The sequence below is a fragment of the Tiliqua scincoides genome, chromosome 4 (genome assembly GCF_035046505.1).
Source record: "Tiliqua scincoides isolate rTilSci1 chromosome 4, rTilSci1.hap2, whole genome shotgun sequence".
NCBI classification, from domain to species: domain Eukaryota; kingdom Metazoa; phylum Chordata; class Lepidosauria; order Squamata; family Scincidae; genus Tiliqua; species Tiliqua scincoides.
In genome coordinates this window covers 210,537,691-210,550,158 of record NC_089824.1, presented here as the reverse complement: position 1 = coordinate 210,550,158, position 12,468 = coordinate 210,537,691, and the positions used below count along the sequence as shown (strand labels likewise).

General features: G+C 46.5%; 1 pseudogene; it reads left to right on the top strand.

The window, feature by feature from the left end:
• The first annotated feature begins 6,789 nt into the window (after positions 1-6,789).
• Positions 6,790-6,911, top strand: LOC136650863 (5S ribosomal RNA; annotated as a pseudogene).
• The last annotated feature ends 5,557 nt before the right edge of the window (positions 6,912-12,468 follow it).

The following is a 12,468-nucleotide window of genomic DNA, read 5'->3' as shown; positions in this document are numbered from 1 at the left end:
AGTAAAAGAGGCTTGTCTCTTACGTCAGTCTGAAAAGGCGTGTCTCCTGGGTCCTTGCCAAGAATGGACGTCCCCAAGAATGAACTGGTGGTCCCAAAGAGGTTATCATTTAACTGGCTTGATTAATGAGTGCTTGGAACACAGGCTACTTATTCTTCACAAGTCCAGTGTTTTCAAGTCTGTTACGAAACGTCTTGGCCAGACCAACCTTTTGCCTAATTCTATTCTGATGCAAACACACCCGATGCAAACAAAATCTATCGTCACTTTGCTATGCAAGCAAAAGGCTGAGCGTACCAGTTAGTGGCAGCAATCACGGACTCGGAGGGCAGTTCTGTGCAACAGAGAGAAAAGCGCACTTTGTAGTCACAGCAACTGCTCGTTGGCTGAGAACTGGAGGCTCGCCCAAGGCGTGTTTACTTGCCTTGAAAATGTCCTTTGGCCTGATGGAAAAGGGCTGGTTGAATAGCAATCTGCGGGAGAGCAAGGGAACAAAATTTGCATTCAGGTCACATATACCAGTTCCCATATTCCATATGAATGGGGAAGTATAATGTGGCACAGAGTAATGTTGGAAGTTCATTGTTTGGATCTTTCTGCTCTACATATACTTGCTTCCACATTCACTAAAACCTTTCCTTTTTTTGAAATGGGGAAAAAAAATTCAAGGAGTTGAAATTGGTCTCCAGTAATAATGCTTAGCAACTGCATCACACACGCAGGTATTATCTCGATGTCATCCCCGCCACAATTCTATAAGATTTTTCCATTGCCATGTTTTATATTTATGATTCTATAAGGTTGAGAGCGTATACTGGCCCATGGCCTGACTTTGTACGTAACACAGTCCTTGAATGGCTGGACGAACTGGACATTGACATTTGATCTAATCTAATTGATTTATAAGTCCATGTATTATATGCCATATACTAAATAAATAAATAAATCTATAAGGTAAGCACTACACCCACTTTGGTGCCCAGGAGCTGAGATTGAGAGGCAGTAACTTGTCTAGAGCCACCAAGTAACCATTAATGGCACAGGCAAGATTCAAACCAGCAAAGTCCTGAATCATATCTCAGACCCTCAGTCACTATGCTATACCAACTCCTAGTCTTGCGGCCCAGTCCTATTCAAATGCATGTTCTGATGACACTAGGTGCCCCCAAAGCACTGTAAAGCACTTTGTGGTAGTGCAGGGAGCCAGCATGTGGTGGGAAGGCCAGAGCCTTCCCATGAACACCATCAGAGAGAGAGAATAATATCAGAGCCAGTACAGGAGGTGGATTGGAGTAGGAGAAGGGCAGGGAGGGGTTGAATGGGGTGGGAGATGGTGGAACCAGGAGTGGATGGGCCAGGGGTGAGCAGATCCAGCCTGGGAGGGGGACGAGGAGGGTTTGGCAGTGGTACATGCAGAATCCCAACCCCCTTCCTGGGCCTGATCCACCTGCAGAGATCAATGCAGACTTGCACCAACAATATCACTGATGCAGGTGTGAGTTGACTTTCTGTGTGCAAAGGATTTGCATTACCTCTGAGTTAAGGCCTCATTCCCAACAAGTTGGTCCTTTGGCATGTAAGTGTAAACAATTGTCCCAGTTATCTGAACTGGATTATTCAGGAGGCCTATGTTCCCTCCTTATAAACCAGAAGATTGCACAGTAATCCACAAGAGGCACTGTGTGGAGCCAACAGGGAAAACGTAGCACTTTAAGCCTCTTGGAGGAACTGACATGACCCCCTTCCAGCTGATAAACAAGCTGGAAAGTAGTAAACAGATCAAAAGGCAGCTCTGATCCTTTGGGCCGAGAGGAAAACACCATGTTTGCCGAGCGCAAAGAAACAAGATTCCAAGTGGCTTGAGCGATATCACCTTATTTGCTTACAGAGCAAAGAGCATCTGGCCATGTTTATGGAGGCAGAATCTTCAGGTTCAGCTTGAGCTCCTCCCCAGATATCACCAAGAATAATTTTGTCTAGCTGAGAAAGTCACTTGCCCGGGTTACAGGTACCTCCCACAATAAACACACATGACACAGATCTGGAGGAAATGAATGGGTGTGTATATTGATCGTCCAGGGCAGGAATATGTTTGCAGCAGTGTGGAAGGCACTCTGTATGTATCAATGCAATCAGTGCAAGGGGGATTTGTGCAAAGGATGTGCAGCTCTGGGCCTCAGGAGCACGCAGGATCCCCACCACAGGACTGACTTTGGGTGTAAACCAGGCAAATGGTGTACACATTGGTGTAGCTAGAGAGGGTGCAAAGTACTAAGTTTTGCAGGGAGCCTCATCGTGGCATGCCAGTGGCCCCCCCTCCCCTAAAAATTGGGTCCAAATTTCTCCCCTTTCATTCTCTACTTTGGCAAAAGAAAAATTAAATAGTCTGGCAAACGACATCATTCTTAATATTGGCAGAGAAGGAGAAAGAAACACCAGAGTTTTCAAATTTAAAAGCATTTTCACTGTAAATTTATTCGCAGTTCAAAACTTTTTGGAGTATTAATGGGATTATAATGCTTCTCATTGAGCAGTGAATACAAATCCTGATTGGGGGGCTCGGGTGGGGGAGGCCCATCTCCTCTGTCTTTCTTTTTGACACTTGATTGTAATGCTCATCATCAGGTGTCTTCTTGGAAGCTGTCAGATTATTTAAATGAGTGTGAATCTGACATTTTTTTCCCCTTCAGATGAGAGAGCTCAATAAGTACCTTAAAAGGCATGTTTTCAAGGCTTCTACTTTGATGGACACCATTCAAGCTTTCCAAAATAAAGGTTTTGAGTGCTTCAGTCTAGGAGCTGATTTGCCACCGCTCAATACTGCGGAATCAAAAAAAATAAATCACAGTTCTGCTTCGTTCCTGGAGAGGAGAAGATGAGCAAGGAAAAACTGTCAGAGAGAGAGAGAGAGAGAGAGAGAGAGAGAGAGAGAGAGAGAGAGAGAGAGAGAGAGAGAACTTTTTGACTTCATTACCACAGGAATGAGTACAACAGAGCATATCATGACACTTAAAAGTGGCTGCTGGTGGGTAATGACTTCTCTCTCACAGACTGTTCTTCATTGTTCTTTGTGGTTCTAAATGTTCCAGGTATTGTCATGTGAAAAAAAGAGAGTTGGGTGACACCACTTGTTTTGTGTTAAAAGGAAAAGCAGGCTTAAAAAAAAAATTATTTCTGGATGGGGTGTGCTAACTACTGCATAAGATTTATTTCCACCTTCCTTTATTGCTATTTACCATTATGGCAGCCAGTTCCAAAACCTGGCCAATGCATTAGCTCCTAAGACAAGACATTTGGTCCCCCCCCCCCCAAAATGCAATGCGTGTGTGTGCCTGTGCATGCGTGTGTATGTCCATGAGGATTGTGCGAAGCAACCAGGATACTGCAATTCCAGCGAAGAAAACCACAGCCCCATATCATGAATGGGAGAAAGGGATGCAGTCTCCCCGGTCCTCAAAATGCCTCTGGGGGGAGGCAGCAGGTACAGGGGGTGGCACCCCTGGAGGTGTATCCCTGGGTGCCACAGTGGAGAGGAAAGCCCCTCTCTAGCTACACCACTGCAGATACCAATACATTCCAATTCTGCATGGCAGTTTCTGATATTTCCAGAGAGAAAGCAGGTGACAAAAATCTTGAGTTCACACCTGAGGACCTTTTGCATTCTCCTGCCTCCGGTCAAATTTTTGCCTTGAGGACTGAATCCAGACAGCAAACTGGGTTTCTCTGATCCGTGTTACGCCTGTGAGGAAAAAAGGTTCTTGGGTTTACTGGAAAAAATGAGTCACTGTTTTCAGTCTTTCATACTATTATTTTTCTTTACAAATATAAGCACACTTCAGGCCTAGTTCACGGACAGAACAAATGCTGTGCTGTGAGCTACACGCCCAAACAATCTTTCAAGAGCAACTTCAGAGCTAATCAGGAGATCAGCGTGGCTTTCTCAAAAACTCTTCTCTTTAATTATAGTGATAATTGTGTCAGACACAAGGGCTGTTAACCTTTTTCTCAGTGCACTTGAGACACTGTCAAGATGGTGGAAGGGACAGTGCTGCATGAACGGCCCTTTCAGAAAGAATATCAAGGTAACACAGGTGTAGAATGAGTGACAAGACATTTTTGGAGGCCCTACTCTCCTTCATTACCAGATGCTGGGAGCTGATAATTTTGGGTTGGTTTCATTTCCTCTGGTGCTTTGGGGAGTGCTTTTTTCTTCTGAAGCCCCTGTCTATAGCTTTTATGATGCAATTGAAAAAGCAGCCCCCCCCTCCAACAATGATGGTGGCCAAACAATCTCCAATGAGCCGGTCAGCCTAACATCTATTCTAGGTAAGATGGTGGAATGCCCCATCAAAGATAGAATCTCAAAACACATAGACGAACAAGCCTTGCTGAGGGAGAATCAGTATGGCTTCTGTAAGGGTAAGTCTTGCCTCACGTACATTTTAGAATTCTTTGAAAATGTCAACAGGCATGTGGATGTGGGAGAACCCGTGGACATTATATATCTGGACTTTCAGAAGGCATTTGATACGGCCCCTCACCAAAGGCTGCTGAGAAAACTCCACAGTCAGGGAAATAGAGGGCAGGTCCTCTCATGGACTGAGAACTGGTTGAAGACCAAGAAACAGAGAGTGGGTGTCAGTGGGCAATTTTCACAATGGAGAGAGGTGAAAAGCGGTGTGCCCCAAGGATCTGTCCTGGGAGCGGTGCTTTTCAACCTCTTCATAAATGTCCTGGAGACAGGGTTGAGCAGTGAGATGGCTAAGTTTGCAGACGACACCAAACTTTTCTGAGTGCTGAGGACCAGAAGCAATTGTGAGGAGCTCCAGAAGTATCTCTCCAAACTGGCAGAATGGGCAGCAAAATGGCAGATGTGTTTCAATGTAAGTAAGTGTAAAGTCATGCACATTGGGGCAAAAAAAATCAAAACTTCACATATAGGCTGATGGGTTCTGATCTGTCTGTGACAGATCAGGAGAGAGATCTTGGGGTGGTAGTGGACAGGTCAATGAAAGTGTTGACCCAATGTGCGGCGGCAGTGAAGAAGGCCAATTCTATGCTTTCATTAGAAAGGGTATTGAGAACAAAACGGCTAATATTATAATGCTGTTGTACAAATCTATGTTAAGAACACACCTGGAGTACTGCATCAAGTTCTGGTCGCCACATCTCAAAAAGGACATAGTGGAAATGGAAAAGGTGCAAAAGAGTGACTAGGAGTGCAATCCTAACCCCTTGTGTCAATGCTTTCCAACACTGGCATAATGGTGTCAATGGGACGTGTGCTGCATCCTGCAGTTGGGTGTCACTCACGGAGGCCTCCTCAAAGTAAGGGAATATTTGTTCCCTTACCTCAGAGCTGCATTGCCCTTATGTCAGTGCTGGAAAGCACTGACATAAGGGGTTAGGATTGCTCCCTAAGATGATTACTGGGCTGGGGCACCTTCCTTATGAGGAAAGGCTACGGTGTTTGGGCCTCTTCAGCCTAGAAAAGAGATGCCTGAGTGGGGGCATGATTGAGACATACAAAATTATGCACGGGAAGCATAGAGTGGATGGAGAGATGCTGTTTACAATCTCACATAACACCAGAACCAGGGGACAGCCACTAAAATTGAGTGTTGAGAGGGTTAGGACAGACAAAAGAAAATATTTCTTTACTCAGCGTGTGGTTGGTCTGTGGAACTCCTTGCCACAGGATGTGGTGACGACATCTGGCCTAGATGCCTTTAAAGGGGGATTGGACAAATTTCTGGAGGAAAAATCCATTAGGAGCTACAAGACATGATGTGTATGTGCAACCTCCTGATTTTAGAAATGGGCTATGTCAGATGCAAGGGAGGGCACCAGGATGCAGGTCTCTTGTTATCTGGTGTGCTCCCTGGGACATTTGGTGGGCTGCTGTGAGATACGGGAAGCTGGACTAGATGGGCCTATGGCCTGATCCAGCAGGGCTGTTCTTATGTTCTTATCTTTACCTGCATTCTGCCTCTGGGAAAATGAATATGCACAAGTTGCAGAGGATGAGCCCCTGATTAAAGCCTCATTTTCTACACATCAAGCTAAGGTGATGCGTGCACATCAATTGGAGGAGAGGTGGCTACAGCACAGGGCTGTATTTTGGAGGCCGAGACTAAAAGTCAGTCTTCAGTATCAGCCATTGCAAAATTATGTTGGGAAAATCAAGTAGTGAAGATTGAAGCAACTGACTTAGGACACTCTCATCACTGAAATCTACAGATTATGGGACTGCCACCAAAAACTGGAACAAGTCAGCTCCATTATGTTTATTTTCCATGGCACGCCAACTTAGTGTGGGAACATAATCTGCCTTTTCAACTATGTCAACCAGTGACTTTTGTAGTTATAGGGGCTGCTCACAGAGAGGATTGGAACTGGTTTGCGCCATTGCTTCCTGCACCCCTCCCCACCCAGTCACTCCCCCTCCCTGCCTTCCCTTCCACCTTTCCTTCCTCAGCAGGTGGCTGGCAATCTGCTAATGCTCATGGGAAGGCTCCAGCCTTTTCACTGGCACTACAGCAGCACACTGCTAGAAGCATTTTGCAACTGGTGCAAGGCGGTCAGTGCAGGTGGAATGCTAGTTCCTGCAGTGGAATCAGTCCATAGGATTGGGTTCTTAGTGTATCTCCATGACTAATCATATCCCTAATAGCCTATTACTGTTATTACCATCTTTCATCCCCTTTGAGGCTGCAATCCTATGCATGCTTTCCTGGGAGTAAGCCTGACTAAACACAGTGGGACTTACTTCTGCGAAAGCATGCGTAGGATTGTGCTGTTACTTCCCCTCTCCACATGCCCAATCTCATCTGATCTTGGAAGCTAAGCAGGGTCAGGCCTGGTTAGTACTTGGATGGGAGACCGCCTGGGAATACCGGGTACTGTAGGCTTATACCATAGTCTTTCGAGACTGAAGGTTGCCAACCATTTCCCCATCTCTTTACTGTATTTCCTAGTAGTGAACTGGAATTATACTTTTCAGTCTTCAATAAAATATCCATAACAGCGGCACCAACAAAATAGGGGCCCCACCCCACCCCCAACATTTCCATACTGTCCTCTGGTTTGTTCTGCTCGTTGCTCATCAATGTCAAAGAGCAGCAGGACAAAGAGCTGCATGATGAAAACGTCCAGGGGCAGTTTCGACAAGGAGGGCAGAGGCAACTTCAGAGGAGGCCCTTTCCAAAAGAAAGGCAAAGGTTAAAACAATTGTGACATCTTCGTTAGTGGTGTCTCGGAAACATCCACTAATGCAAAAGGACTTGAGGCTGTCGCAGATTACAAAAGGCTGGAAAGCTCATCTGTTGCAAACAGCAGGAAAGTAAAATAGAACAAGTGTTCTATTAAGTGTTCTGTTAAGTGGAATAAGCTGCACACTGGGTGGCAGTAACAAAGCCAGGGGTGGTGGTGGTGTGGTGGTAAGTACAGGAGATGCCACAACACCCCACGTAAGCGGCCCTCCCAGTTGCCGTCGGAGCCATTCGGGGCAGTGACAGCAACATGCAGACACATGCCAAGTGTCACAATTGCCCATGAAAGTGGCTCCTCCCGTTTGGCAAGTGCCTGCACATTGCTATCGCTGCCCCAAATACGGGACAACTGGGAGGAACCACTTACCTGGGGAGTTGCGGCACCTTCTGTGCCGTTGTCCCCTCTGGCTATGCTGCTGCTAGCGGAAAGACACAAAGTTAATTAAACAGCCTGGCTAGGGCTGGCCGAAGTCATCCCAGGACCCAAAGTACCATGCCAGATGCTTACCCTTACTTCATGATGTTCCAGCCTCTGCTCCTCCTACTCCCTCAGCTGGGCGATAGAGCAGAAAAGGAATAGTGGAGGAGAGTGGAAGACTCTTCTGCTTTGTGCCCCTATTCTTTTCCCAGTCCAGGGAGTGAGCAACAGGAAGAGGGATAGTGGAGGCAAGCGAGCATACGGAGGTGGGTGTGTATACCCTACCTGAGACAGCCACCTCAGTTGGCCTCATGGATGGGCCAGTTCTGAACATGGCAGAAGTCCACCATAACCTTACTTCTGAAATGGTCAGCGAGAAGATCAAGAGTTTAAAAAACCAACCCCAGCTCCATACTGCTTGTCTTTGATGGACGTACCAAATTTTCATTTATATATTCAAAAGATTGTTCCCTGTTTCACTCGTAGAGGCAAGGAAGAATATTTTCAAGTTGTTAACAGAGGATATTCTACACAGTAATATGACACCCCTCTTTTGGGGTCCATATGCGCTGCTTTGCTCCAGCACAGATGCTGAATAAAACATCATCTCCAATCTATGGCTAGGGGGATGTCTGGAGCTGCACAGTTCTGTTCTAGTACTATGTTGTTTGGCCTGGTTCCTGTGCTTCTGACAATGACCAGATAGGCAGCAATTAAACTGGTGAATATGCTCCCATTAGAGTATTGCCATGTCAAGGAAAAAAGAAACCTATTGAATTTTCCAGTCATGCTAATGCTAAAGCTACAGGTGTCTTGACAGGAAGCAGTAGTTTTCAGCACAACCCTATGCAAGCTTAGAGGCAGTTCCCATTGGGTCTGAAGGAGCATGATACAGTCACTTTGCAGAAGCTACACAGATCAAGGTCTGGTCAATTGCTACGTAGAAATTCCACGTACGCCACCATGAGAGCCGAACTGCATGCTTACCTGCTCCAAAATAGTGTGGGCTTTGGATCAGACTGTACAGTGCAAAGTGTTATGCTAGCTGGACCCCTTAGGGCACAGATTGAGAGAAAGCATGCAAGTGGAAGTTCCTTGCAAGGGAGCCCTTGCACTAGATCCAAGAACCATGCATAGACACGCAGTTGAGTAAATATCTTCTTGTGGATGTTTGCTAGTAAATAATAGCACTTACGGCAAGCTAAGTGTGTTTAGGATTGTAGCCTTCCGGCATAATCCTGTGTATATTTACTTGGCAGTAAGACTCACAGAGGTCAAGGGGACTTAACCCCAAGTAGGTGCGCAATAGGTTTGCAGCCTCTACCACAGGTTACTTTCCACATCAGGCATATGAGCAAATTCTGCAGAAGTGGAACCTGCCCTGCTGGCTGAATGTTCGAGATTCAGACAAATGTGTGGGTAAGAAGGAGCCACAGGCAAAAGGCAAGATGGGGGAGGGGGAGAGCAAAAGGGACTGGGTTGAAAGAAGCAGACTTGGGAGTTGAAATGGGACAAAAAATGAAATTTGCAGGGGAAATTTGGGTACAAGAAACCAGTTGTTCTGCCAAATCCCAATCCAATGGGCCTTGTGCCCGCTTAAGGCTGATCAGTCCCCCTTGTACAACTCACCAGTGCAGCAAGCAAGCAAGAGTCAAAGTCCAGCTCCAGTCCACAGATGCCAAGTAAACCAGTCCAATCCATTAGTGTTGCCAAATCAGAGTCCAGAGCCAATAAGCCAAGTTACAGTCCAAGGTCAGGTTCCAGGTAGGTCAGTCAAATCAGTCAGGGTATCCAAGTCCAAAGCCCAGTCAGATTCCAAATTCAATAAGCCAAGCCAGTCTCATCTTCTCTCCAACCTGCACTCCTTCAAAACCCACACCCCTTTCTGCCTCAGGTGCTCCTTATATCCCTGAGGGCCCTATTGCCTTCCAGTGGCTGCAGCTGTGCAGCACACTCTGCTGGATGCCCAGGCCTTACCCTTAAAGGGGCCACTGCTGACACCACATCCACCTCCTCGCCAGTTCTTCCAAATTCCAATACACCAGTCAAGGGGGTTCATTGTTAGGAAAAGGTGCGGTGTGGCTCAATTCTATGAGCTGTTTACTCAAAAGTAAGCTCCACTGTGTTCAAAAATCAAGTGTGCATAAGGATTAAGGAGCTTGACATCAATGGAATTTATGTCCAAGGAAACATACATCCAAGTAAACATAGGATTGGGGAGAGGCTTCAAACCTCTGCATGCCCCAGTCCTGTACCTTTTCCTTGGAAAAATGTTACATTGGCTCCAATGGGAATTAGTTTTTCAGCAATTTCACTTGGCTGAAAAGATACGAGTATGAAGAAGTGGTGATATCGATAGGGATTGCCCAAATACTACAAAATTCCATCTCAGACAGAAGGCACCTTGATGCAGAATTTAATGAGAAACCCCCAACAGATTGTTTTGGGTGGTGGCATCAACCCTGTGTCAGTAGCATATTTTACCTGAGGCTTAAAACCAATTCATCCTTGGGGGCCTCTTGCACAGTTTGGGTCACACAAGCACTGGGCTATGAAGAGATAGTCCAGGTTGGCCATGGAATTAGAATTCAGAGATAATCTAGACTAGAGCTTCCAAAAAATAAGGCAGAGACATTTAAAGAAGGGAGTTAGGCTTGAGTTTAGAGCAGTCTTGCAAAAAATGCATAAATGTTTCCAGTGCACGTTAATGCTCTACAAGCCCATCTGGCCACAGAGACCCATGTTAGCCAACTGAAGATCTAAAATTGGGGTATCAAACCCGTTTCATATAGTGGGCTGAATAGAATTTGTGGCACCTGCTAGGGGCTGGAAGTTACATTAGTAAGCAGGAAGTGATGTTATAAAACAGATGATGGCCAGAAATAAGTGCTTTGTCCTTCTATGGGTCATATCTGGCCTGTGGACCTTATGGCTGACACTCCTGATCTAAAAAACGAAGGAAGACGTGCTTTACAAAAACAGTTCCCTGTCTGACCACCTGGGAGAAATTCTTCTTTGCCTATCATGCAAGGAGTTATTTACAAGCTCTGTGACTCTGACCTGCTAAGGATGGGGAGGCCTTGCTGGAGAGAGAAGAGATTGTACACAGGAGGGCTTGTAAGTTGGCTGAACCATAAGTTTTTAAATGAGGTATACAGGACAAATCAGTAGCATGCCTGGGAAACTAGACATGAAGATAAGTACTGAAGTAATTGCAGCCTTCTCTACATTTAACACTGATAGGCTGCAGCAATCACACCGACACCTGGCTAATGACAGATCAGTGGCGTAGCTAGAGGGGGTGCACAGCTCTAACTTTTGCAGGTGCTTGAACACACTATGCAAGTGGCCCCTCCCCCTTCCTTTCACAGCCATTTTGGGCAGTGGGAGCAAAATGGAAGCATTCTTCTGTTTTGTTCCCACCACCCAGAATGGCTCTGAAGGGGAGGGGGGAGGGGACACTTGCACAGTGTGTTCAAGCACCTGCAAAAGTTAGAGCTGTGCACCCCCTCCAGCTACGCCACTGCAACAGATGGTTTTCAACACAATCGTATGAATGTCTAGTTAGAAATTCCATTGTGTTCGATGGGGCCTGCTGCCAGGAAGATGTGTATAGGACTGCAGACTTACTAAGGTAGGGAAGACTTGGAAGATTGTACTAATCACTTGGAAGTGGGATTAAAAAACAGGAGCTAAAACGAGTGGCAAAAAAATGTCTTGAACTAGACTTCGGTGGCCGCCAGTTCAATAGCAGCCCTTAGATTCCAGGGCTTTCATAAGAACATAAGGAGAGCCATGCTGGGTCAGGCCCTGGGCCCATCTACTCCAGCTTCCTGTATCTCAGTGGCCCACCAGATGCCTCAGGGAGCACACAAGACAACAAGAGACCTGCATCCTGGTGCCCTCCCTTGCGCCTGGCCTTCTTTGGTAGCCTGCCTCTAAAACCAGGAGGTTGCACATACCCATCACGGCTTATAACCTGTGATGGAATTTTCCTCCAGAAATTTCTCCATTCCCCTTTTCAAGGAACCCAGGCCAGTTGCCATCACCACATCCTGTGGCAAGGAGTTCCACAGACTAACTACATGCTGGGTAACGTAATTTTTTCATTTGTCTGTCCTAAATCTCCCAACCCTCAGTTTTAGTGGATGTCCTAGCTCAGCCTCTGCAAAAGCAGACACAGAGGTCCTTTTTCTTTGCAAGGAATGCCTCAATGGGCCTACACCAGACCTACTTCCAACTGGCAGCTCTCCCTCCCTCCCCGCCTTTTGCAATCTCTCCCTCCCTCTCTGCCCTTTGCAATCCTCCTTCCAGTAAGGCCTACCCCAACTTTTCCAGGTCAGAGTCACAGCAGGGACCAGTGGGAAATGTAGTCCCAAGGCTCAGCAATCCCACTGCAGAGGTTCTGGGTCAGGAGGCTAATTCAGGGGACAATCTGGAGGCTGTAAAAGTGAAGCTAGGTATGTGATATGGTGCATTGGCACATATCTGGGTTCAGGGGGCCTGACCTGAACCACTGCCTGGTGCTGGCTTGGGTCTGCTGCCCATGCACAATTCCCCCCCCCCCATTCTTCTACTTACTGGGTACTTTTGCACTGAAACCTGCTCGACTTTGGGTGCACCTCCAGGTTCTTTTGCATTGAAACCCGCTGTTGCATAGAAACCTGCTCGATTTCAGGTGTACTTCAAGGTTTCAAGACAGCATTCAAGGAGCCCAGTAAGTAGGGGGACGGTCAGCTTCATGCTCAAGTAAACTCCAGCAGAAGTTGATCATTTTTG